The following is a 22288-nucleotide window of genomic DNA, read 5'->3' on the forward strand; positions in this document are numbered from 1 at the left end:
TTCCTTCATTCATTCATACAAAGGAGCACAGTGAGAACGAACGAAGACCTGCAAGCCTCAGTCTGGATACACCTGGAGAACGTACTGCTGCTGAGTGAAAGAGGACGTTGCAAAAGCGTGTATTAGAGTGCGATACCATGTATGCTGTTTTTCAGAACACATAAAGCAGTAATATGATCACGAATGTACACTTATAGAGTGAAAATATAAAACCAACCACTGATAATAGCAAGTTTAGATTAGTGGTTGCCTGGTGGGGCCGGAGGGGTGTGGGTGGTTAGCTGTGTTTATAACACTCTATTTCTTATAAAAATAGGTCTGAGCCCTAAGAGACTGTGGTGGGTGGGAGTGTGTGAGGAAGGGGGTAGCTGGAGTCACCCCAGAGGGGGTCCTGGCCTGGACCAGAGAGGAGGGGGTGGCTTGGAGTGATGGGGGTGGGACCCAGGGGTCTCATGACCAGAAAGGAGGGAAAGTGCAGGTCCAGCAGGGAGGGAGGGGGGCAGGGGTGACAGCCAGATTGTTGCTGTGAACTGCTGTGGAGTCCATCCATGACTCGTGGTGATCCCATGCACAGTGGAACAAAATACTGCCCGGTCCTGCACCATCCCATGATCAGTTGTGGGCCAGACCATTGTGACCCACAGAGTTTTCACTAACTTATTTTCAGAAGCAGATCTCCAGGCCTTTCTTCCTAGTCTGTCTTAGTGTGGAAGCTCCGCTGAAACCTGCTCAGAATCACAAGCCTCCTCTGACAGGCGAGTGGTGGCCGCTCATGAGGTGCCCTGGGTGGGAATGGAACCTGACAGCCAGGTCTTTATTGGGTAACTGTTGGACTGCGGAGTGACTAACTGAAACAGGAGGGGCTTTGGGGAAGGGGCAGATTATTTCTGGACGTGCTGGTCTGAAGGCGATATGGATACCTGGCCAGCAGGAGCATGTGTGGCCCCGGGTATAACAGAGAAGAGGAGGCAGAGCTGTGGATTGGGGGATCACGGTGGCAGCCAAGCTCCCCTGAAGAGCATAGGTAAGCGGGGGTGGAGCTAGTGGAGGAGGAAGGCTAAGAGGGAGGCGACTAGGGGCTCAGGGTGATGGCACCTGGCCGGAAGCCCACTTCTACCGTGAAGTGAATGGAGGATTCCCAGAGATTCCAGGACTTCTGTGGAACATCTCTGTAAACCTCCTTCCCTCAGAATGTCCTCGTCACTCAGGTGGCTGTGCTGTGGAGCCCGGCTGAGCGCACCTTTGAGAGCTAGGTCTCAGTGTCTGAGATCTGGAAAAATGGGATTGAAGCTGGCAGTCCTCCCACGAGCCCCACTCAACATTCAGCCTCTGAAGAAGGATGGTGAAGGACCTTGTTTCTTATTTATATATTCCTTTATTTTCCAAATTTCCTAGAATGAGCACATTTTATTTTAATAATTAAGGTACAGATGTGATTTAAATGAACAAGCTGCTCCTCAAGTTTTGTAGATTAACATGGTTCTTGGTGACACCACCCTTACCCCAAGTTGTCGTGAGGCCTTGCCAACGACTGGCTCCCCCTGAGTTCCCTGGGGGGGGAGTCTGTAAGTACACAGTGGTCAGAACAAGAAAAGGCACGGAGAGGATGCGTATGTTTGTTTGAAAATGAAAACAGAGTTTCCTCGGATTCCAAAACTGAATACATATTGTTAGAACACGCACACTCTGGGACAATTCACAAAGATCTAAAGCACACATCGAGTCACCTGAGAGCCTGTCACCCACAGAGACCCTGTCGTCACCCACAGAGACCCTGTCATCACCCACAGAGACCCTGTCACCCACAGAGACCCTGTCAGTCACCCACAGAGACCCTGTCAATCACGCACAGAGACCCTGTCAGCCACCCACAGAGACCCTGTCAGCCACCCACAGAGACCCTGTCACCCACAGAGACCCTGTCACCCACAGAGACCCTGTCGTCACCCACAGAGACCCTGTCACCCACAGAGAGCCACGGCTGCATGTTGGTGTGGACACCTAGACCTGTGTCTGTGACTGCAACACACGCACGCTTATTTTTAAAAACAGAAATGAGATCGTACTACGCACATTTTATAGCCTTTTTTTTTTTTAATTATTGTGGTAGTATTTTTATATCACTATCCATAACAAAAAGTTCCCATTTTAACCAATTTTTAGTGTGGTAAAAGATACATAACAAAACATTTGTCATTTTAACTATTTTTAAGTGTAGAATCAGTGGCATTAATTCCATTCACCATGTGGTGCAGCCGTGACCAGTATCCGTTTCCTCCCCCCAAACAGAAACCCCCAAATGGAAACCCAGCACTCCTTAAGCTGTGACTCTCCACTCCCCCCACCCTGGCCCCTGGTAACCACTAATAAGCTTGTCTCTATGCATTTGCCTGTTCTAGATACTTCATGTAAGTGAGATCAGACAATATTTGTCCTTCTGTGTCTGACTTACTTCACTTACACAGCCTGTTTTTAAAAATTGAACAATATGTGTGCTCATCTTTCCACAGCAGTAAGCGTAGACTTGTGACAGTTTCAGACGGCGACATGATATCCTGGGACGTGAGCATTCCCTCATTTTGTAAATCATCTCTGTTTTGTTGGCCATTTAGGAGGCTTCCAATTTTTCACTTTTACGTTATAGGCAACGTTGCCATAATCGTCCTTAAATGAGTTATATTTAAAGTACTTAGAGCAGTGCCTGGCACAGGGTACGTGCTGTGAAAGTATTTGTTAAACACGATAAAAGCTGTGCGCACACACTTTACTGTGTCATGTCCTTAGGATAAACTCCTGGAAGTGAAATTGCTGGGCAAGGACAGGCACATTCAGAATGTGGCCCCCTGTTCCCAGTCGCAGGGCCGTCTGCACCTGACGTTGAGACGCACAGAGGAGCTGGCCCTCTGAGATGGGCCGGGTGGCGGATGGGGGCTCTTCTCGCGAGTGCAAGCATTTGTGTCTCGTGGCTGCACCTGTGCCTTCAGTGTGGGGCAGTGACTGAGACCTCCACCTCTTGCCAGCCCCCTGCGTTTGGATCCTGCTCCGACTCCTCTTGGTGCCTCAGTTTCCTCCCCTGTGAAATAGAAAAGTACCGCTGGCTCAGCAGACAGGTCGTTGTGAGTGTGAAGGGAATGACTAGGTGTGCAGGCTACCAGGGTGCTCTATGTCACTGTCGTCCTTTTATCACCAGGACGGCCATGGCCGCAACTGGGATTTGTTCTAACTTGTGAGCATGAACCAGATCCAGACGAACAGCAAGGACAACAAGAGCTGAGGTTCCTGCCTTGTTAGTGTCACAGTCGTGTTGTTGGCATTTTCTCTGGGCTCCTGTCAGAATGGTGATGCCAGGCTGTCCTGGGGTGAGACAATGTTTGGGTCGACTGGGAGACCTGGAGGGGGCGTGGGCAAGGTCACGGAGGGCACAGTCAGAAGCTGAGTGGGGAAGTAGGGTCCTCATAGCCAGCCGTGGGGCATGGCCTGCTGAGAACAAGGATCAGTTCTGGACCCAAGTGTAGCCTCCATTCGCCGCACCCTGGCAGGGTCAGGAATTAGGGCCTTGTGGGGAGATGGGGCAGGATGAGAGATGGGGGAGGGTGAGAGTTGGGACAGGGTGGAATATAGGGAGGGTGGGAGATGGGACAGGGTGGGAAGATGGAGAGGGTGGGAGATGGGACAGGGTCGGAGATGGGGGAGGGTGAGAGATGGGACAGGGTGGGAGATGGGGGAGGATGGGAGATGGGGGAGGGTGAGAGATGGGACAGGGTGGGAGATGGGGGAGGATGGGAGATGGGGGAGGGTGAGAGATGGGACAGGGTGGGAGATGGGGAGGGTGGGAGATGGGGGAGGGTGGGAAGATGGGGAGGGTGGGAGATGGGGAAGGGTGGGGGATGGGAGAGGGTGGGAGATGGGGGAGGGTGGGAGATGGGGCAGTGTGGGGAGATGGGAGAGGGTGGGAGATGGGAGAGGGTGGGGCATGGGGGAAGGTGGGGAGATGGAAGAGGGTGGGAGATGGGGCAGGCTGGGAGTTGGGTCTGAGCAGGGAGATGGAGGCCTCTGGCACCAGAGTCATAAGCCTCCTTGATGGAGTCAGAGGGGCCCTGAGCACCCTCCCTCGTGGGATCCTGCATGGCCGCGCCTCTTTCGAGCAGGCTTGGTTGGGCTGTGCCTTCCAAGAGGTTCGTTAATGAGTCGGCTGTGATCTGCAGCGGGGGGCGCTGGGCCAGGTGCTTCTCAATGCTACAAGAGGGCTAGTCCTCACTGCCTTTTATCTGTGCGTTTCCATTCTTGAGTCTAGTGAGTAAGAAGCCCTTCTAAAACCTCACTGTTTAAAGTAAAACTACCATTCATTCATATTGTCGACCTGAAAGCTACTCAAACTCCAAGGGGCACTCCCTGACCCAGAGGAAAGGGGGCAGGACGGTCATCCTGAAGTGCCAGGAATGGGAAGACCCTGCTGGCAAGAGCTGTCCCCAGACGGCCCCTGCTCCTGTGAGGCCACGGCCAAGCCGTGGGGCCACGTTTCCTCCTTTTCTGAATATAGGGAAACATGGCAGCTTGCAGACACCACCCCAGTCCTTGCCCTGCTCGCCATGAACTGAGCAAAGCACCGAGTTAGGGACGTCTCTGTGCTCGGCGCTCCCACACACGGAGAGAGCTCCAGGGAGCCTGGCGAGAGGATTCAGCTTAGAAACGGCTCAGGGAATGTCTCCTCCCCCAGCTCAGCCGCAGCGTGGTAAATTCCATCTGAAAATACAAGCCCAGTGCTCTGCTGAGTCACAGAAGCTCAGGAGCAGGCATCCACGCCCAGAGGTTGGAGGAACGGAGCAGAACCCCACGGTCAGGATGGAAAACGGGGGAGCAGTGCGTAGCCAGGCAGGGCTTGGGAATGTGAGTGTGTGCTTTTTGGAAACTGCAGAGGCTTGTTTAATTTCATTTGGGGCTGAGGTCTTTCTGCACAGGTTCATTGCATTTGTATTCTTGCCTGTGTTTAGTGTTCATGCATGTTAGCCTGCAAGCTGATGGTTTGGATGACAGGTCATCTTCGAGTGTAAGGATGATGGCACACTGTCTTTATGCTCGCACTCCTGCCTGCATTTACAGCAGGCTGGGCCTGCGTGCCCCGGTGTGGAAGGTGGAGCTGTTATCACATGATGCTTATCACATTTTCAAAGCGTGTAACTGTTCACCTGGCAGGGTGGGCGAGGTGTGGTGCTGGCTAAACACAGCACCCCAGGGCTTCTTTGCATAGCCCGTAGCCTCAGCTCCCTGATTCCTCCCTGGGCTGGGGCTCTAGATCTGACTTCCTTGGCTCCTTGCTTTCGTCTTTAAGGAGAGGGCAGGTCTGTGGCTCCGGTCAGCACCGCCCAGCTGCTCTCTGATTGGACGGTGTTTCTCTGTACAACCTAGCCTGGACTCACATCTGTCCATTGACATCACCTCTTATGCAAGGGACGCAAGTGTTTTTGGGAAACAAGAGCTTATTAGCTGACTTCCATCACTTTCCTTTGAAAGAAGCGGTCATTACCACATGGGCCTCGGTGACCCCAGATTGGGGGCAGGGCTGTGGTGGAAAAAAATACCACAGGGAACTTGGCAACGAGTAAGCACTCTACTGATGCTGTTGAGATGTGCCCAAGACTGGCCGTGCGTGAGTGGCTAACAGCATAAAAAAAAAAAAAAAAGGCATATGTACTTGCTTTTGTCTTTGATTCTGCTCTTGGTCCATACCAGGCGAGAACCAGTAACAAGCTCCAGTGAAGATTTTTCTCAGCTAAAATCAAGGTCGGAGTTTAGCTCAGAGAGTATTTTTGGTAGATCTCAGCCTTTTGAGCAGATGAGTAGTAAAGTGTTACCTTAGTTTCTGAGGGGAGCAGAGCAATAGAAAAGTGAACCAGGCCGTAGGATGAGCCTCATTTATATTCATAGTATCACAAATAAAGAGCTCTCGGGTCTGTGTTGGTTTGAGGCTCTCTGGGGATTCCAGAAAGTAGACAGTGCATTCATGCTTAAGGTGAGGAACATGTGGGCGTGTGTATTTGTGTCTAAGTTTCCTTTTCCTTGATTCTGTTATGATTTGAGAGCCAAACCAAAACCAAACCAGTTGCTCTTGAGTCGATTCTGACTCACAGTGACCCTGTGGGACAGCGTAGAACTGCCCCCGAAGGTTCCGAGGCTGTAAGTCTTCACCTGAGCAGGCTGCCACGTCATCCTCCTGCAGAGCAGCCGGCGGGTTGGAACCACCGACCTTTGGGTTAGCAGCCGAGTGCTTGACCACTGTGCCACCAGGCCTCCTTATGATTTGAGAGCACACCTCTCCAATTCAAGGCATGTACCTAGCAGAGATCCTGTCAGTTCCTGTTACTACTCAGGCACTTCTTGTAAGCCCCCACCGTTTTAGATCCTTTCTGACAATGTCTACATAATTGGGTGGTTCTCCCACAGGTAAGGGCGAGTGGCAGAATCAAAACAATGACAAGTAGTTACATCCCTAGTCCACTTACATAGCCAGTCTCAGGTATGTCTCAGTAAGTATCAGTAAGACAACTTAGTTATTGCTAAGTTATTAGGGACCTATAAAGGAGAAAGTAAGAATTATTTTTCAGCCCTCCAATTTAGGAAGTAGCCCCACTAAGATAAGTGTTAGCATACTGTAGAAGGTCTTTGAAGGTTGATCTCAACCATGGCTTCTGTGAGCCAGGAATTCCATGAAGGACAGGCACCACATCATTTTATTATCCTGACTCCTCAGCTTCCAGACCTGCCAGCCAGCTGTGGGGTGGGTGGAGATGTCATTTTCCATCCATAAAAATTTTTTTTTTTTTTTTTACCCTGTGGCAGCCCACTTCGTGCAGGATGAGAAAGTACAGAACATGGGCTGCAGAGACAACATGTCTTCTTGACAAAGCCATGTCTGCCACCCTGCCCTCCTGCCTGAGCCTCTTGCGCACGTGGGTCTTGTCTCAAAGCATGGCTCTTTCAGTTCAGCACCCCAAGTTGAGCTCTAGGCAGCTGTGAGATGGGCCCCAGGAGCCACAGCCCCCACCAAGAGACACCTCTCTTCCTGCATCTGGGAGCTGGGTGCTGCCGAGGTCTGCTCCCCCTGCAGAGGGGTCTACTCAAGGCATTGCTGCAAACTGGGTCTTATTTACTGAGTACAGGACTGCGTTGAGGGTAGCGACCATGTTTGTTTTCATTGGGCGTCCCTCTTGAAGGCCTTTGTAAGCACTTCATGACATTTCAGGAAATGACACCAGAACATACTTGTGGTTGTCATTTTCCAAGGAGGCACAGCTGAAGGGGTGTTGTATTGACTTCCTGGGGTTGTCGTAACAAAGTACCACAAATTGGGTGGCTTATTAGAACAGAAATTTATTCTCTCACAGTTCTAGAGGTCAGAAGTCTGAAATCAAGGTGTCAGCAGGGCTATACTCCCTCAGAAGGCTCTAGGGGAGGATCCTTCTATGCCTCTTTCAGCTTCTGGTGGCCCCAGCCATTCCTTGGCATGTGGCTGCATCACTCCCATCTCTGCCTCCACCTTCACATCGCCGTCTTCCCTGTGTGTCTGTCTCTCTGTGCCTCTTTTCCTCTTTTATAAGGACACCACTCATGTTGGACTGGGGCCCACCTTACTCCAGTATGACCTCATATTTATTTAACTGATAACATCTTCAAAGACTGTATTTCCAAACAAAGTCACCTTCACAGGTGCCAGGAGTTAGGACTTCAACACATCTTTTTGAGGGACACAATTCAACCCATAACAGCTGCCATAGGAAACCTCATTAGTGACACAGAAAATTGGTTTCAAGAAAAGCATGACCTCAAAGTGAAGCCAGAATCCAAGCCTAGTGAAAGGAATTCTCATATGATTCTATTCAGCTTAGGATAAAGGGTTTAGTCAAGGGGAAAGGTAGTGAATGCTGGGTTTCAGGATTCAAGATCAAGAGATGTTGTAGATTCAGGTCACCTTTGTGATTAGCATGCTGTTGATTTTGAGGCTAGAGGGAGAGCTGGACTGATCAGATATTTGATTCTAGGTGAGGAGAATCCTATTCTGAGTGGTGTTCTCCGTGTGCCATGAGTGTAATGGAATTCTCTCTGAGTGGCTGATTTTCCTAGAACTCTGCCTTTTGTGGTGGCAATAGCATTACTTCGACTTTGAAGAACCACCGAGGTCTTTCTGCCTGTGGAGAGGTCAGTGGTGGGGTGGCTGAGGGATGAGCAGCCTCCAGGTGGGAAGGTTGATGAGCCAGAGGCTACGGCTCGATCACAAAAGGAATGTTGTGGCAGTGTTATGCCACCGGGAACGCGTATTCCCAAATTCACTATGTCTGTTGTTTACTGTTAAGCTGAGATCTAGAATTAACTTGATGATGATGAGGGAGGGATCAGAACAGGAAGAACATTAAATTCTGCCATGTCTGCACTTAGGAACCTCAGACCACCTTCTTAGTAGGCTCATGCATTTTTGTAATGAACTCAAAACAGGAAGACTTAAAAAGTGTGTATTATTTCTAAATCTCAAAAGAATTTTTGAATTAAATTAAATTTTTTCATTTTATTGTGGTAAAATATAGATAACAAAAAGTTTGCCATTTTAACCATTTTCAAGTGTGTTATTTAGTGACATTGTATTCACCAAGTTGTGCAACCATCACGAGTCTTCTGTCACCCCAGACAGAAATTCAATGTCCCTTCAGAATAACTCCCCATTTTCCCTTCCCATCTGCCCCTGGTAACTACTAATAAACTTTGGTCTCTGTGCATTTGCCAATTCTAAATATTGCACGTTGAGTGGGGTCGTACAATATGTGTCCTTTTGTGTCTGGCTTATTTCACTCAGCATCATGTTTTCAAGGTCCTCCCATGTCATAAAAAAAAAAAAAGCATGTATCAATTTCATTTCTCTTTATGGCTGAATAATATTCCATTGTATGGATGGACCACATTTTGTTTATTCATTCGTCTGTTGATGGACACTCTGCTTGTTTCATCCTTTGGCTATTGTGAATAATGCTGCAGTGAACCTTGGTATACATGTTTACATCCCTGCTTTCAGTTCTTTTGGGTACATACCTAGGAGTGGAATTGCTGGGTCATATGGGAATTCTATGTTTAACTTTTCAGGGAACCTCCAAACTTTTCTATAGTGGCTACATCATTTTATATTTCCACCAACGGTCCATGAGGGTTCCAATTTCCGCACATCCTCCAAGATGCTTGTTATTTTCTGTTTTTCTGATAATAGCCATCCTAGTGGGTGTGAAGTAGTTTTGCATTTCTCTAATGATTAATAATATTGAGCATGTTTTCGTGTGCTTGTTGGTCATTTGTATATCTTCTTTGGAGAAATGTTTGTTCAAGTCTTTTGCACATTTTTTAAATTGCGTTGTTTGGCTTTTGGCTGTTGAGTTATAGGAGTTCTAGTATATTCTAGATATTAAACACTAAACAGATATATGGTCCCCAAATATTTTATCCTATTCTGTAGGTTGTCTCTTCACTTTCTTCATAAAGTCCTTCAGTGCACAAAAATTTTTCATTTTGATGAAGTTCAATTTCTCTGTTTTTTCTTTTGTTGCTCATACTTTTGGTGTCATATCTAAGAATCCATTGTCAAAAACAAGGTCTTGAAACTTTACCCCTATGTTTTCTTCTAAAGATTTTATGGTTTTAGTTCTTATGTTTAGGTCATTGATCAATTTTGAGTTAATTTTCATGTATGGTGTGAGGTAAGGGTTCAACTTCATTCTTTGCATGTAGAGATCCAGTTGTTCCAGCACCATTTGTTGAAGAGACCGTTCTTTCACTGTTGAATAGGCTTGGCATCCTTGTTGAGAATCAATTGGCCATAGATGTATGGGTTTCAAAGGAATTGTTGAAATGGCTTTACATTTTTGAATCTGATGTTCACCTCAAATTTGTTGTGCCAGCTGGCGCACCAATTCCAGAGTTTTATTAGAAAGCAAAATTGGCAGGGGTGTACTACTTGATAGCTTGTGCTGTGACTGTGATTTTAGATCAGGAAGAAGATAAAATATGAGGCCAGGAGGATCTTCCAGTGGAATTTAGAAAAGAGAATTACAGTTGGTGCTCTGTATCTGCAGGTTCCACATCCACTGATTCAACCAACCACGAATAGAAAATATTCAGGAAAAAAAAAATCAAAGTTCCAAAAAGCAAAACTTGAACTGCTGCGTGCTGAGCATCACAAGGAATCCACGTGAATGACAAGATGTGTAGGTATTCCCTGCTGTAGCCTCCCACCATCTCACAGATCTGAGTCTCTCTCCAGCACTGGTTGGTTGAGCGTTGTTTGCCTCGTGTCTCATTTGTTCATTTCTTGGGTTGTGTACTCCCTTTGTTTCCGTGAAAAAAAAAAAAAGGTTCCTAAAAAGCAACTAAGTGGCCAAAGCAATCCCTCAAAGGCTAAGTGTGAGGGGGTTGAGGAGAGCAAGAGGAAGGAGTTTCAGGCCCTTAAGGATGGCTGGTTAGCTCTGGAAAGCGCTGCAGCCTCCAGAACTTCAAGATCATGGGAGAATTAGCATCCCAGAGGCCCAGGCAGCGTCAGCATTCCCAGAAGAGCTCGAGACACTCAGAAGAGAAATGATACCTTCCAGAGCAAGTCTCCAACTGGGATGAAACAGCTGTTTTCATAGCATTTACATCACTGCTAACCAAAGGGTCGGCAGTTTGAATCTGCCAGGCGCTCGTTGGAAACTCAATGGGGCAGTTCTACTCCATCCTATAGGGTCGCTATGAGTCGGAATCGACTCCAGGGCACTGGGTTTGGGTTTACATCATGTTAGATATTACAGGTAATCTAGAGATGGTTTAAAGTATACAGGAGGATGTGCTTAGGTTATACACACACGGTGCATTATTTTGTATAAGGGACTTGAGCATCTGCGGATTTTGGTATCCAAGGTGGCGGGGGGGAGCGTCCTGTAACCGACCGCCTGGGGATACCAAGGGACAACTGTAAAGACTGGTGGCGACATTGGTTTGGAAAGGTTGGTAGCCCTGGGTTCTTTACTGAGCCCATACAAAAAAAAAAAAAAAAAAAACCTGTTGCCATCAAGTCAGTTCCGACTCAGAGCAACCCTACAGGACAGAGTAGAACTGCCCCATGGGGTTTCCAAGGAACAGCTGATGGATTTGAACTGACAGTGTTTTGATTAGCAGCCAACCTCTTACCACTGCGCCACCAGGAGTTTACCGAGCCCATAGCTACTATTTATCCATCCAGGAAGTTTCCACTGAGCATCTCCTACGTGTGGACATTGTGTCAGGCCCCATGGGAGTAGAGGTGTCGCAGTCCCAGCTTCAGTAGGGTCTGACACAAACAGAGAGTTCTGCGGGCTCCCTAGTGCCTTGGAAGGTAACACAGCGTCAGGCAAGTAGCCGATGGCGCATAGAAGCGGTGATGAAGGTGCTGTTCCTAGTGTCCCTCCCTGTGACGGTTCACACACCAACTGTCATGGATGTCTCTACCCAACTTGCCGCTCTGTCTAAACAGTGTTGTCACCTTTTAAAAGTGCTCTTTAATCACTCCACCGCTTTCAAAATTCTTCACATCACTGATAACGGATCACCGTTGCCATGTGGAGCAGATCTGGATTGCTCCTAGGAGGCCTTTTCACTTACTTCTTTTTTCTCCCTCTGTAAGTTTAAAGGAGAGGGGAATCCAGCACCCACCTTTCCATGTTTTCAGGGATGTTTGTTTGATTTAAGAAGAGATTAATCGTCACAGCTTTTAAAATAGCCTCCAAAGTCCCATGCTAACGATGCCAAAGATCACATCATGGTGTGGGTCATAGCAAGATGGCGGTGCAATGGGAATGTTTGCTGGAGCAAACCCAGGGAAGGAAGAAGAGACAGGTCTTCTCTGATGGACAGGCCTGGGGCTCAGGAACACAGGCACTAGATGCACAGCTTCCATCTGCACATCAGGCGGTCCAGTCATCAGGCAGCCCGGCGTCCACGTACGTTCCCAGCCCTCTCAGCCTCTCAGGATCGTTCCTGGGCACTGGGCACAGGAGGCACTCGATGGTTATTCAGAGTGCTGAGAATACCATCAGATGTGTTTTCTTATTAGAATAGTTTTTATTCTTTCATAAACTGATACATTCTCATTATAGAAAATTTCTAAAAAAGAAAAGATAAAAACAATCACATTTTCCCAATACCCACAAAATAAATTTTTTAAATTTTAGAATTTTTTTCTTTTCATTTTTTCTGTTTTTTTTTTTACATCGTTAAGATCATTCTATCAATTACAGTTTTGTTTTCTGCTTTCCTCCCTTTTATATGAGATGCTCATTTTACATTTTAGAATAAATCTTATTAAGCATCACTTTACAGTTGCACTGTATTTCATTGTGCAGAAACTTAGTTAATTTGTAACTATTTAGGCTGTTTCTAGCTTTTCACCACTGTAAACGCTATTGCATGGAACACCTCTGAGCATAAAGTTTTCTCTGTATTTAGAATTGCCTCTTTGGAATAGAATTCTAGATACGGAATTTCTAGGGTAAAAGTTAGGAGCACTTTGAAGACTTTTGATAGCTATTATTGTGTTGTTTTCCAAAAAAACCGTATCAGTTGGCCTTTCTCATTAGAGATGACCAAAAGTAACCGGTTTAACATATTTCCGAATGAGTGTTTTAAAAGCTTTCTTTTTAATGGTACAATGTGATAAATTTTGACATATGTGTGTATAGGCAAAACCACCACAACAATCCAGATAGTGAACATATCCATCATTTCCAAAACTTCTCTCATTTCTCTTTGTAGTTCTTCGTTCCCCCCAACAACCCCACTACATCACAGGCAACCACTGATCAGCCTTCTGTCACTATAAATTATTTTGCATTTTCTAGAATTGCACATAAATAGAATCAAACAGTACGTGCTTTTTGGTTTTGGCCTGGCTTCTTTCACAAAGCAGAATTATTTTAAGATTTATCCATATTGTTGCATATATCAATAGTTAATTCTTTTTTCCCCTTTCTTGCTAAGTAGTGTTTCATTGTATGGACACACTCTGGTTTGCTTATCCATTCACAGGCTGACGGATTTGGGGGTTATTTCCAGTTTTTTGCTATTACAATTAAAGCTACTATGAACGTTGATATTCAAGTCTTGGTATGGACACCTGCTGTCACTTCTCTTGGGTACATACCTGGACTGGATCATGTGGTGGGTGCATGCTGAACTTTGGAAGAAACTGACAAAGTGTTTTCCAAAGTGGTTATACTATCTTACATTCCTGACATCAGTGTATCACGTTTCCAGACACCCCCATTTTTGAAAGATATTTTTGTTGAGTACAGACTTCTGGCTAGACAGCCTCTTCCCACTGTCCCCCCGCCCCCACCAGCCCAACACTTTAAAGATACCACTCCATTGTCTTATAACTTGCATAGTTTCTGATGAGATGATGTTGTTTTTGTTGAGTGCCGTTGAGTTGATTTTTTACCGATAGTGACCCCATGTGACAGAGCAGAACTGCCCTATAGGGTTTTCTTAGCTATAATCCTATGAAAGCAGATCACCAGGTCTTTCGTGGAACCACTGGGTGAGCTTGAACTGACAACCCTTCGCTTAACTGTTGCCACACCAGGGCTCCTTTTCTGATGAGAAGTTTTCTGTAATTCTTGGCTGTTTCTTTGAATGCTATGTGCCAACTCCTCTCCTCTGGTTGCTTTCATGCCTTTCCTTTAGTTTTGGTTTTCAGAAGCTTAACTATGATATGTAAGTTGTTTTTTTTTTTTTTCTTTTCTTTCTTTCTGTTTGAGGATCTCTGTGTTTTTTTTGTGTTTCACTAATTTCAAAAATTCTTCCTTTTATTTCTTCATATATTTTTCTCCCTGTTCGCTCTGTTTTTACTTGTGGGACTCCCGTTGCACAAATGTTAGGTTACTTAATATTGCCCAGCCATTTTAGATATTCTGTGTGTCCGTGTGTCTCATTTTGGATAATTTCAATTGACCCATCTCCAGGTTTACTGAGCCTTTCCTCAGCTGTGTCAAGTCTACTGATGAGCCATTCAAAGGAATTCTTCATCTCTGACATCTTCTTTATTATTTCCAGCATTTCTACGTCTTTCTTATAGTTTCTGTTTTTCAGCTGTAATATCCATCTTTTCATACACGCTGTCCACTTTTCCTTAAACATATTAATCGTAGTTATTTGGAAGTTTCTGTCTGATGGCACAGTGGTTAAGCATTTGGCTACTAACCAAAAAATCAGCAGTTCAAATCTACCAGCCGCTCCTTGGAAACCCTATGGGCAGTTCTACTCTGTCCTATAGGGTCGCTAGGATAGTTCCAACAACTGATTATTTTGGAATCTAGTTCTGTTGATTGCTTTATTTTATGGGTTGCTTTTCTTGCTTTTTTTTTTTTTCAGCATCTTATAATTTTTACTGAATATCAGAAATTGTGTGTCAAACAGTAGCAGTTGTGGTAAATAGTTATACCCAGAAATGGGCACATCTGTTTTACTCTTAACGTGTGGGTTTGAGTCAATCTAGGTAGTAGTTGAACTGGGTTAGGGTTTCTTTGTGTTGCTGTGATTACCCTCAGCGAATCACAAGTTTCAGATTCTTCCAGTTGGAGGCTCCCATTAGCTGTGTTTAGTGTCCTTCCTGGAGGGCCTTTTTCCGTGTCCCTGTCCCACCCTCAGCTTTCAATAGTCCCTGCACACCTGTGCCAAAGAAGAGGCGCCTTTCTACACTCCTGGTCCTTGTCCAGTGATAGACTACTGTTGCTTCTTACTCAGTGCTAGCTTGTTACTGGGAAAGGGGGAACCTTTATTCTCCTGGTCCCACCTTAGATTTAGTCAAGGTGAGTGCCTAAACTTGGGGCAGAGGGGCTTCTCAGCATCCCTGCTCCTCCTCCCAATAGCAGCCACACTCTGCTTTGTCTCTGTTTCTGGTCTGGGGTGGGAGGGAGTTTTCCACCCTTCTGTCAGTAGCCAACCTCTGCTTCCTCTTGATGCGGGAGCCTGAGTCCAAGACATTTTCCTGTCCTCAAAAAAAATAATTTTTTTTTTTCTACCCCAGGGACAGATGGTTTTGGTTCTGTTATTTCTCTAAAGTGGTAGATCTTTGTCTGGTTCCTGGGGCAGGAAGAAAAGAGGGATTTTACTTTTCCTTCTCTTCCAGTGGCTAAAGGCTTTTGCTTTGTGTGAAAGGAGGGCTCTGGGAAGAGGGGAGTGCTTTATGCCTGTCTCCAGTGGCAGCTGACAACTGCCAGAAGGGCTCCTCCGGTCTTCTGTCCTGCTCTCAGTACTTCTTGTGAGGCCCTGGTGGAGCTTCCTGGAGAGGAGCTTGTCTCTGGGACCCCCAGTTATTCCTGCTACGCTAGCCCAAACTTGACCCTTAGGAATTTGTTGCCATTTTAGCTGATTTCCTCTTAACCAGCTCTATCACAGGCCCCTTTTTCTGTTGTGCTCTGGCAAAGGCCAAGTCGTTCAGGTAGCCTGTCTCTCCTCAAAGGGCTTGTCATTTTTGGGAATTCAGTTCCCTTGGTGACCTGTGACTTCAACTCTTTCAGGGGTTCAAGAAAAGTTATGAGTTTTTAGATTATGTGGTTTTTTCTCATTTTCGGGATGGAAGTGATATTCTCTTGGGATTTTTTACATCCTAAGCAGATAAAAAAATCAGAGTGTCGTACTGTGGTGGCTTGCGTGTTGCTGTGATGCCACCGATGTTTCAACAACCAGCAGGGTCACCCATGGTGGACAGGTTTTAGCCGAGCTTCCAGACTAAGACAGACTAGGAAAAAGGTCTGGTGGCATACTTCTAAAAAAATGGCCAGTGAAAACCTTATGCATAGCAGTGGGACGTTGTCTGATACAGTGCCAGAAGTTGAGCCCCTCACATTGAAAGGCACTCAAAATATAACTGAAGAAGAGCTGCCACCTCAAAGTAGAGTCGACCTTAATGATGTGGATGGAGTAAAGATTTCAAGACCTTCATTTGCTGATGTGGCACGACTCAAAATGAGAAGAAACAGCTGCAAACATCCATTAATAATTAGAACATGGAATGTACAAAGTATGAATCTAGGAAAATTGGAAGTTGTCAAAAATGAAATGGAACAGGTAAAGATTGATATTCCAGGTATTGGGAGCCCTGGTAGTGCAATGGTTAAGAGCTCGGCTGCTAACCAAAGGGTCAGCAGTTTGAATCCACCAGCTGCTCCCTGGAAACCCTATGGGGCAGTTCTACTCTGTCTGATCGAGTTCCTGTAAGTCAAAATCAACTTGACAGCAACGGTGTTTTTTGGGAGTGAGCTTAAATGGACTGGTACTGACCATTTTGAATAGTACAATCATATGTTTTATTATGCTAGGCATGGCAAAATGTAGAGGAATGATGTCACATTCATCATCTAAAAGAACATTTCCAAATCTATTCTAAAGTACAGCCGTGTCAGTGATAAAATAATATCCATACACCTACAAGGAAGAACAGTTAATACAATTATTATTCAAATTTATGTACCAACCACTCATGCCAAAGGTGAAGAAATTGAAGATTTTTACCAACTTCTGCAGTCTAAAATTGATCAAACATGCAATCAAGATGCCTTGGTAATTACTGATGTTTGGAATGCAAAATTTGGAAACACAGAAGAAGGATCAATACTTGGAAAATATGCCCTTGGTCGTAGAAACAATGCTGGAGATTGCATGATAGAATTTAGCAAGACCAACAACTTCTTCATTGCAAGTACCTTTTTTCAGCAACATAAGCAGCAACTATACATATGAACCTTGCCAGGTGGATCACACAGGAATCAAATCGACTACATCAGAGGAAAGAGATGATGGAGAAGCAGAATACCATCAGTCAGAACAAGGCCAGGGGCTGCCTATGTAAGAGACCATCAATTGTTCACATGCAAGTTCAAGTTGAAGCTGAAAAAAGTTAAAACAAGTCCACGAGAGCCAAAGTACAACCTTGAGTGTATCCCACTTGAATTTAGAGACCATTTCAAGGATAGATTTGATGCACTGAACACTAATGACCAGACAAGTTGTGGGATGACATGAAGGACATCATACATGAAGAAAGCAAGATGTCATTAAAAAGAAAGGAAAGAAATGACCAAAATGAATATCAAAAGAGATTCTGAAACTTGCTCTTGAACATAAAGTAGATAAAGTACATGGAAGAAATGAAGAAGTAAAAGCTGAACAGAAGATATCAAAGGGCAGCTTAAGAAGACAAGGTAAAGTATTGTAATAAAATGTGCAAAGACCTGGCGTTAGAAAACCAAAAAGGAAGACATGTTTGGAATTTCTTAAGCTGAAAGAACTAAAGAAAAAAGTTCAAGCTCCTAGTTGCAATACTGAAGGATACTATGGGCAAAATATTGAACGACACAAAAAGCAACAAAAGATGGAAGGAATACACAAAGTCGGCTTTCAGCCATTTCAGGAGGTGATATATGACCAAGAAGCGATGGTATTGACGGAGGAAGTCCAAACTGCACTGAAGGCATTGGCAAAACACAAGACTCTGGGAATTGTCGGAATACCAACTGAGATATTTTAACAAATGTATGCAATACTGGAAGTACTCATTTGTCTATGTCAAGAAGTTTAGAAGGCAGCTGCCTAGCCACCCAAATGGAAGAGATCCATATTTGTGCCCATTCCAAAGAAAGGTGATCCAGCGGATCCAACAGAACGTGGAAATTGTCAAACAATATCATTAATATCACACAGAAATAAAATTTTGCTTAAGATCATTCAAAAGTGGTTGTAGCAATACGTCAACAGGGAATTGCCAGAAGTTCAAGCTGAATTCAGAAGAGGGCATGGAACAAGGGATATCACTGCTAATGTCAGATGGACCTTGGCTGAAAGGAAAGAATACCAGAAAGATGTTTACCTGTGTTTTATTGACTATGCAAAGGCATTCAACTGTGTGGATCATAACAAATTATGGATAACATTGTGAAGAATGGGAATTCCAGAACACTTAATTGTGCTCACGAGGAACCTGTACATAGATCAAGAGGCAGTCGTTCAAACAGAAAAGTGTGGTTTAAAATCAGGAAAGGTGTGTGTCAGGGTTGTATCCTTTCACCACGCTTATTCAATCTGTATGCTGAGCAGATAATCAGAGAAGATGGACTTTATGAAGAGGAATGGGGAATTAGGATTGGAGGAAGACTCATTAACAATCTGCAATATGCAGATGACACAACCTTGCTTGCTGAAAGTGAAGAGGACTTTGAAGCACTTACTAATGAAGATCAAAGACCACAGCATTCAGTATAGATTGCACCTCAACGTAAAGACAACAAAAATCCTCACAAATGGACCAATAAGCAACATCATGATAAATGGAGAAGAGTTTGACGTTGTTAAGGATTTCATTTGACTTGGATCCACAGTCAATACCCATGGAAGCAGCAGTCAAGAAATCAAATGACATATTGCAAGCTGCTGCAAAAGACCTCTTTAAAGTGTTAAAAGGCAAAGATGTCACTTTAAGGCTAAGGTGCTCCTGACCCAAGCCATAGTGTTTTCAGTCACCTCATATGCATGTGAAAGCTGGACAATGAATAAGGAAGACTGAAGGAGCATTGATACCTTTGAATTATGGTGTTGGTGAAGAATATTAAATATACCCTGGACTTCCAGAAGAGCAAACAAATCTGTCTTGGAAGAAGTACAGCCAGAATGCTCCTTAGAAGCAAAGATGGCGAGACTTTGTCTCATGTACTTTGGACATGTAATTAGAAGTGACCAGTCCCCTGGAGAAGGACATCATGCGTGGTAAAGTTGAGTGTCAGTGAAAAGGAAGAAGACCTTCAAGGAGATGGATTGACACAGTGGCTGCAACAATGGGCACAGGACTGGGCAATATTTCGTTCAGTTGTGCACAGGATCACTATGAATTGGAGCTAACCCAATGGCATCTAATAACAAATACCAAAGCAGAGGAGGTTCCTTTGTAGGATTTTTAATCATTTTTATTTCCTTTTTTAAAAAATTATCCATTTTGATAGTTACCCATTGTCTTAGGCTGGGTTCTCTAGAGAAGCAAAACCAGTAGAGCATATAAATATATGTACATCAAGGAAATGGCTCACACGATTGTAGAAGCTGGAATGTCTTAAGTCCATGGATCAAGATAGAGGCTTCTCCTGATTCATATAGCTGCAAGGCCTGCCAAACCCAAGATCAGCAGGTCAGAGAGCAAGGCTCTTGCTCATAGGCTGTGAACGTCAGTGACTCCCAAGATTGGCAGGCAAGACTGCTGGTAAGCTGCTAGCTCAAGTCCCAAGAATCAGAGGTCAGAGGAAGAGGAGCCAGCTGTAGGATCCAGAGTGAGTAAAAGCCCATGAGCCTTGCCAGAATGTGCACCTCTATTCAGATGCAGTCCACACGCCCAAGGGAACTCCCTTTCAACTGATTGACTGACTATTCACAGCAGATCCCGTCATGGGAATGACCACATATCATATCTCACCAGGGAAGTGATCACAACATTATACAACTGCCAAAACACTGAGAATCATGGCCCGGCCAAGCTGACACACAATCTTAACCATCACACTCATTTATCTAGTGAGATCTTCCTATTTTTATGATTGTTTTGCAATCTCTTAATGAAATAAAAGCACTTTTTGTTGTATTTACTGCCAATATTGTTTCAACTTGTTTTTCAAGTCATGATTGATTCCCATATCTATAATAAAGTTATGTGAAATTTTAATGTGGTTCAATCTATTCATCTTGCCTTTTGAGAATTCTGTTTATTTTCTTTAAGCCTAGAAAAGCCTCTCCCTCCAGAGATTTGATAAGTGCTCGTTTCTGCTTTTTTCCCAGTAGTTTTAATGCTTTGATTTTTCACCCTTAATTCTCTTTAATCCATTTAAAATTTTATGGTAGAAAGCCAGTATTTCCATAGTTTTATTTTTCTTTCATAATTAGTCAACAAACTGCCCCAATATTCATGAATAATATTTTCCTCTTTCCCATTGGATGTAATGTATTATATTCTTATACAGTGAAACCTATGAGAGTTGAAACTGCCTTGTTTTTCTGGATCTCACAAGTTTTCCGCCTTTTCAGGTCGCAGCCACCACTTTTCTACCCCTCTCCTTTTAGTGGAAAATACATGAGTTTTCCTCTGACGGGTTTCCACCTGTCTTAGTCATCTAGGGCAACTGTAACAGAAGTACCACAAGTGGATGGCTTTAACAAACAGAAATTTATTCTCTCATAGTCTAGGAGGCTAGAAGTCCAAATACAGGGTGCCAGCCCCAAGGGAAGGCTTTCTCTCTCTGTCAGTTTTGGAGGAAGGTCCTTGTCATCAGTCTTCCCGTGTTCTAGGAGCCTCTCAGCATAGGAACCTGGGTCCAAAAGATGAGCTCTGCTTCTGGCTCTTCTTGCTTGGTGGTATTGAGGTCCCTCTCCTGTCTACCTGATTCTCTCTTTTATATCTCAAAAGAGATTGACTCAAGATATAACCTAATCTTGTAGATTGAGTCCTGCCTTGCTAACATAACTTCCTGTAATCCTGCCTCACTAGCATCATAGAGGTTAGGATTCACAACATGTAGGACAAACACCTCAGATCACGAAATTGTGGACAGTTACACAATACTGGGAGTCATGGCTTGACCAAGTTGACACATTTTAGGGGGACACAATTCAATCCATTATACCGAGTTACACAGGCTCTGGCTTTCGCAGGTTTTGCTGTGTCTAATACAGGGCCTATTTCTGGATTCTGTGATCTTTTTCAGTCATCTAGCCATCGATGTGATTTTTTTTTTTTAATTTGGTAAAATTACATTATTTAGACTAGAGAAATTGTTTTTCTGTTAGGAATAAAATTTGCCGTTTGAACAGGCCCTGAAGGAAAAACTAAGTAGCAGGAGGCAGTGGCCCAAGTTCCCAGAGCCCCTACTCAAGCTGCGTTACCTTCCCTCTCCCAGCCTGCACCCAGGGCTTCATGCAGTGTTCCCTGTGACCACTGATGTAGGAAGAGAAAGCTCAGGCCCAGTTTACAGATGAAGCTGCACCACCTGAAAGTGGACAGCTGTAGCTGCAGCCTGGCTTCTGGCCCTGATGTGTGTTAGCTTCCTATTGCTGCCACAGCAAATTACCACAGATTTAGGGGCTTCAAACAAGTCAAATTTACATTACAGTTCCGTAGTTACACGCCTCGGATGGGCTAAAATCAAAGTGTTGGCAGGGTTACACCCCTTTCTGGAGGCTCTTGTGGAGGCCCGTGTCCTCGCTCACTTAGGGGAAGCTGAGTCCTCGCTCACTTAAGGGAACCTGCATTCTTGCTCACTTGAGTTGTTAGCAGATGTCAGTCCCTGTGGCCACAGGACTGAAGTCCTCCTTTCTTGCTGTGTAACAGCTGAAGGCCACTCTGAGCTTCTAGAGGCTGTGTCAGTCCTTGGCTTGGGGCTGTCTTCTTCCGTCTTCAAAGCCAACAACCTTGGACCAAGTCTTTCTTGTATCATGGGGTTCTGCCCCCACCTAGGACAGGTTCTCAGCATTCAAGGACTCCTGTGATCAGACTGGGCCCACCCAGACAACTCAGGGTCATCTCCAGGTCCTTAACCTTAATCACATCTGTAAAGTCCCTTTTGTCACGTAAGGTAAGATGCACACAGGTTCCGGGGCATAGACAGTATGGGGGGGGCATTATTCTGCCGGCCACACTGAGCTTCCCTGGTGTCCCCTGAGTGTTCACCGAGTACCTACAGCCTGACCACTGGCCTCTTCCCTAAATCAATGCAGTGCATTTTGCTGTGATAGTACAGTTGTATTTCTAAGAAATCTTTTATTAAAAAAAATACTCTTCAAAATATACTGTTCCTGTGGATAAAATGGCAGGGAACTAAAAGTTTCAGATTTATAGCAACTTAATTTTCCACAAAATTTCACAAATAAAAGCATTTTGTAACTGTAAGTTTATTTTCAACCAATAATTAAAAAATGTATACTGGTTAAGCAAGACAAGTGAAAATCAAACACAAACTCTGTTGAGTAAAATCTGAAAATGTCAGTCCACATCAATGGTGGGAAGTCCCCAGACCTTCAAGGCAAACTGCAGTTCAGTTTACAACCTCCAGACGCGAGCAGAAAGCAGAACTTCCTGAGCCACCGGCCATAGCTGGGGGCAGCGGGTCTTCCTGGCTGTGTTTTGTGTTTGGAGTGTTGGCTCTTAGTAATTCTCAGAGCCGAGCGCAGCATACACATTGCAAGCCCCGTCCATCCCCAACCCATGAAATACGTG

General features: G+C 44.8%; 1 protein-coding gene across 6 annotated transcripts in view; it reads left to right on the forward strand.

The window, feature by feature from the left end:
* Positions 1-22288, forward strand: part of JAKMIP3 (Janus kinase and microtubule interacting protein 3) — a 116325-nt gene that overhangs the window by 18261 nt on the left and 75776 nt on the right. Inside the window, exon 1 of one of the 6 annotated variants that reach the window (XM_049855488.1) lies at positions 4787-4836. The exons of 4 other annotated variants lie outside the window; for them this stretch is intronic. The gene's annotated coding sequence lies outside the window, so the exon portion shown is untranslated. Of the gene's footprint in view, positions 1-4786; positions 4888-22288 lie in introns of those variants that run through there. One more of the 6 variants, XM_049855489.1, reaches the window with a different exon arrangement.

Source organism: Elephas maximus, chromosome 16 (assembly GCF_024166365.1).
Source record: "Elephas maximus indicus isolate mEleMax1 chromosome 16, mEleMax1 primary haplotype, whole genome shotgun sequence".
NCBI lineage: Eukaryota > Metazoa > Chordata > Mammalia > Proboscidea > Elephantidae > Elephas > Elephas maximus.